This window comes from Sciurus carolinensis, unplaced genomic scaffold (genome assembly GCF_902686445.1).
Source record: "Sciurus carolinensis unplaced genomic scaffold, mSciCar1.2, whole genome shotgun sequence".
NCBI classification, from domain to species: domain Eukaryota; kingdom Metazoa; phylum Chordata; class Mammalia; order Rodentia; family Sciuridae; genus Sciurus; species Sciurus carolinensis.
The window spans coordinates 611,221-616,266 of NW_025920146.1; the positions used below are offsets into that span (position 1 = coordinate 611,221).

General features: G+C 31.6%; 1 pseudogene; it reads left to right on the forward strand.

Annotated features, from left to right (window-relative positions):
• Positions 1-4,833: 4,833 nt before the first annotated feature.
• The window catches only part of LOC124974389 (polyadenylate-binding protein-interacting protein 1-like), a 14,111-nt pseudogene continuing 13,898 nt past the window's right edge, over positions 4,834-5,046 (forward strand).

Genomic DNA, 5,046 nt, shown 5'->3' on the forward strand with positions numbered 1-5,046 from the left:
ATATAATATATAATAATATATATAAAATATAATATAATACTATATAATAATATATAATATATAGTAGTATATAATAATGATTCTAAACAATTACAATGAATTCAGCAATTAAATAAAATAAGGTTTTTAGATGGTTCAATTATAGGAAATCTCTCAATACAATGCTAAAACTATGTGCTTAAAACTATTTGCTTGTATTAAAACTATGTGCTTGTATTCTCCTTTTTTCTCTCCAAAGACAGATACCTTGTCAAAATATCTTTGTGTTGAGAGTTGCCCTGATGGAAATTATGTGAGAAAGTTCTCCTTCCCTCTAATATTTTCCTGGTACTGTGTTTCAGAACTATCTAATATGAGGATCCCACAGCTGGCACATCTACTGTCTCTTGAGAGTCTAGTGAATATCAGTACTTGGGTCTTATCTTGTTTGACAGCAGATTTAATTTAGGTGGTATAGTTTTTCAGGAAAGTAGCTGAGTGCCCTAAAGCTGGAAGAAATTTCCTGGGTTACCCTTCATCCAAAATGCACTTCAGTTGTTTCCTGACCTTGGCTACTGTGAATACTACTACAGTAAATATAAGAATGTAAAAATTTATTTAACATACTGATTTCAAATACTTTAGAAATACACCCAGAATTATTATTATTATGTTAGTTTTTAAAGAAATTTCAACTTTCAAAGCTTTTTAAAAATTAGATTTACTAAATTCATTTCTAGCAATTTAAAGTGTTTCTTTCTTCCATGTCCACATAATTGGGGTACTTGTTATTCTTCCACTTTTTGATAGTTGTCAGTCTAACAGCTGCACTCAGGGCACAGAAGGTCTTATAGTTGAATGGTACAATAAATTCATGATGCAAGTTTGTTAGAATCAGTGCTGCCTTATACTCATTGAATGAAGGTGATGTGATCCTATTTTAGAAGTAAATAGGGATCTGTATATTTATCCCTTTTCTTCACTCCTGGTGGTGATTTTAGCCCATGGAAATGCTTGCATACCAATATGGAGCCTCTTCTTTGTAATATACTGAGGTATGCATATGTGCAATTGTCATTGTTCCCAAAGCCTGGAGGTTTAGGATGTAGTCCATTGCATGCAAAAATTTTAATTGCAGACAAAGTCCTTACAGAAAGAATTGCTTAGTCCTGGAGATATTAGTGAGGTGCTGAGAAAGAGGGCTCATAAAGTGATTTACTACCACTTGGGTTGCCAGTCATGGACTGTATTTCCCTTGTTAACTCTTTGGTGCTGGGTATATAGAAGCTCAACTGTTAGCAACAGCCTTTTGCAGATTATGCTGGCAAATGTCTTTTAGGGAAAGATGACACCCTTGAGTTTTACCTCCTCTTTTTCTCTGGTCCCATGAAATAAATGCAGGGCTCTTGCATTTTCCTGGAAAACCACTCATTTTTCTGATGTTTATACTCATATATATCTAGTCTCTTTCTCTGTGTACACCAGTTAAATTAAAATTGAAACTACAGAAAATTTAGAATTAAATGTGCTATATTTATGACCCTAACTGTCATCCTCTACTCAAGGTGACAGTGAATTTAAGTATCCTGTCCAAGTTATAAGGATCATTGCTCAAGGAATGCTAATGTCCTAGTATAAACCAACCTTTCCTACTCATCTGATGATAGATTTTTTGTTTTATATGCCTCTTATTAATTTATAAATTTAAGACAGATTCAAAACAGGAGTAAATATTGATTTGGTGTATCCATGAGTGGATCAGGAGTCAGGAGGTTCATATTTTGTTATATTTTTATAATCATTCCTCTGAATATCTGTTTCCTGGTGGGTGGTGCTGGGGTGTTATTCCAGTACTGCACACATTCTGCATACAATCTCAACCAGTGGTCTGGGCCTCTAGTTCTAATATCTACCTTTTGATTGAATTGTATCATTCATTTACATTAAATAATTTTCTTGATATGATTTTATTTTATAGGTTTTTTATTACACTTAACAATAAAAACAGTATTTAGATAATATGGATATACCTATCTATTTTTCTCTATTGTGATTTCTTGGTTTTTATATTACCACAATATTATGATTTTAAAACATATATTAGTATCAGGTAAAGATAGCTGGTACTTTGCTTTTATATTTCCAAGAGTTCTTGGCTTATTATATATATGTAAAAACTTCCTGGAGAATTTTGGATATTTTTGCATTGTTCCCTTCTTTAATTTTATTGAGGTATTATTATAGTTGACTTTAGAAAATGGTCTTACTTATAATAGTTTTACCATCTATACATAAGGTGAGCAATTGGTTCTTTGATGTGCTTCTGTGTATTTTTATTTTCTCAAATTCTGCACATTTTAAAACATTCTTACATATGAAATAAAGTATTTATGTGATGAATTTATATAGTATACATGGAATTTTTTAGTATTTATCAAAGTGAATATGACAAAAAATGTGTCTAACTTCTAGAACCATTATTTTTCACAGTTTATTATTTATTTCTTCCTAAATATACCACCCCTTTAACCATGTTCCTGGTTTTCAACTCAGGAGAAATATGGTTCTGTCTTCATATGTCCAGGTGCTGTAATTTCAGTCTCTGTTTCTGGTGGTGATATATCATTTATGTTTGATTAAAAAATTCTTCACAAGGATAATAGCAGTTTCAACTATATCTTCCCTTTATGAGAATGTCTTTCTTCCACATGTTCATCAATACTGTTTAACTTTGTGTATATGATGTGATTTTATTTTACATTACCTTATTTCTAAGGATGTTTAGTTTTCATTATTATGAAGCACTTATATATTGCCTATTTAAAGTGACTGTTCAAGTCTCTTGCCTTCTTTTCTTTTGGTAGTCTGTATGTTTTTTTTATAAGTGTTTGATTATATAGGAGGCAAATAAGTCATTTGCCCTCACAGCAATTCATGGAATCATTTGATAAACAGAATTTTTATTTTAATATTGTACAATTTATAAATTTTAAAATATTATTTTGTGTAATTTTGAAATGAAATAACTTTTTTGTTGTTCTTTTTCCCTTTTGTGATATTGGGAAATGAAACTGGTGTACTGTTACTGAACTATAACAGTTCTTTCTTAAATTTTATTTTCAGACACACTTTGCTAAGTTTCCTGGGTTGGCAATATACTTGGGATCCTCCTGCCTTAGCCTCTAGAGTACTGGATATTTCAGTTGTGCACACCACTATATGCATCCTCTCTCACTTTCTTATGTCAACTTTTGGATGCTTTATAATTTCTTTTATATTTCATTTTTCATAATTCTTATATTTAGTATGTGAAAATGGGTTATGTGGTATGAGTAAAGGATACAATAGCATTTTTACTACCATACAAATATCCCCATATCCTAGCCTCTTTCTTTGGAAACAATGCCATTTTTCCTCTTTACTGCACTACAATCTCTATGATTTTTAACTGTCTAAATAGCAAGAGACTTATTAAGAGGTTTGTCTTGAATTCCACCATGTATTAATTTTATCATGAGGTCTACACTGATTGCTTTAATTTTATAACATCAGTCTATTAGGACGTTATGGTATTTTGGTAAGTGGTAGACTTTATGTACAACTATGGAATGGATATATCAAAGAGCCTCACCATGTAGTAGTCTGTCCCAACTAGATTCTTGTCATTACACTCAGGTATTTGGAAAATAGCAGAATCATCTTAGAATGAATTTCCCAGAATGTATTCACATCATTTTATGTATGCATATATATAAAATTACAAAATATATAACTGATACAATTTTACTTATTAAATTATTGAATTTACCAGCGTCTCTCTGAGTTACTAAGTGATTCACTAAGTTACTGAGGCTGTCTTTGAACTCTTGTTTCTGCTGCTTAATCCTCCTGAGTTATTTGGAATACATGCTTGCTCCACTACATCTGGCTCATTTACTTTTTAAAAGCACCATTATTGACTTTGGTGGTTCTATGTTATGTTTATTTTCAATATATTCTAAGTTTACTCTTTTGTTTAAGATTTTCTTTACTCTTATTTTTATAAAATTTATTTGTTTCAAACTATTCAGATGAATTATTTGCTAATAAATTCCTAGTCATTTTATGGATCACTAATTTATGTCTCTATATTTTATTTTTAACATCAGCTTTATATATATCCCATATTTTTACAGTCTTATGGAGGTTTAAATGGTACATATTAACCTGCACAAATCTTAAGTATATACTTTTATTTTATAACATATGTACATATCCATGAAACCAGCACCACAATCAACCAAATTGTCATGACCATTATTAAAATATGTTCCCAGAGATTACACTGCATTTATGCATGATCTACAAAGTGTATGAATGCATTCTACTGCCAAGTACAAGTAATTAGAAAACAATAAAGTAAATTAAAAATAAAATCTTCCCAATGTCTTTTAAATACCTTCTTTTGTTCTTCCTCACAGCCATTCATGTAATAAATTTTATTTTATTAAACACAGCAAGAACAGGCAAACATTGAAATTATAGTTCCTTGAATTATCACAAAGAAAAAATACCATTTACTATTGTTTACATCAAGAAATAGAACATTAATGATGTCCTGAGAACACCTACCTGCCCTCTTTCTCTTAGTACCCCTCCATAATGTCTGATGGTAAGTACCCTTTTCCTTTTCTATATAGTACTATTTATCCATTTTTAAAACAAATCAAGCAAAAAATAAGAGAAACATTACTCCCTCTGAACTTAGTAATACAAAAAGTGAAGAGAAAGTAGAACTTGTGGGTTTGTTTCTGACCCTGACCTCAACCCAGTCTCCTGCTCTCTGGTAGGAGAAGATGTGAGGTAAATCTAGAGATGAAGAAAGACGAGGAGGTCTGGAGCAGGATGCAAGACTGGTGGCTGCTAAGAGAGGCTACCAGAGTATAAGTGGTATGAAGGAGCTAAAATACAAGTAAGGGGAGAAGTACAACTGGTGACTAGAGAAGAGCTCAAATGGGGCAGGCCAGATGGTGCAACAATGGGAGAGTTAGCAGGGAGTGTCAGCATCTAGACAGGTAGAAATGAGAA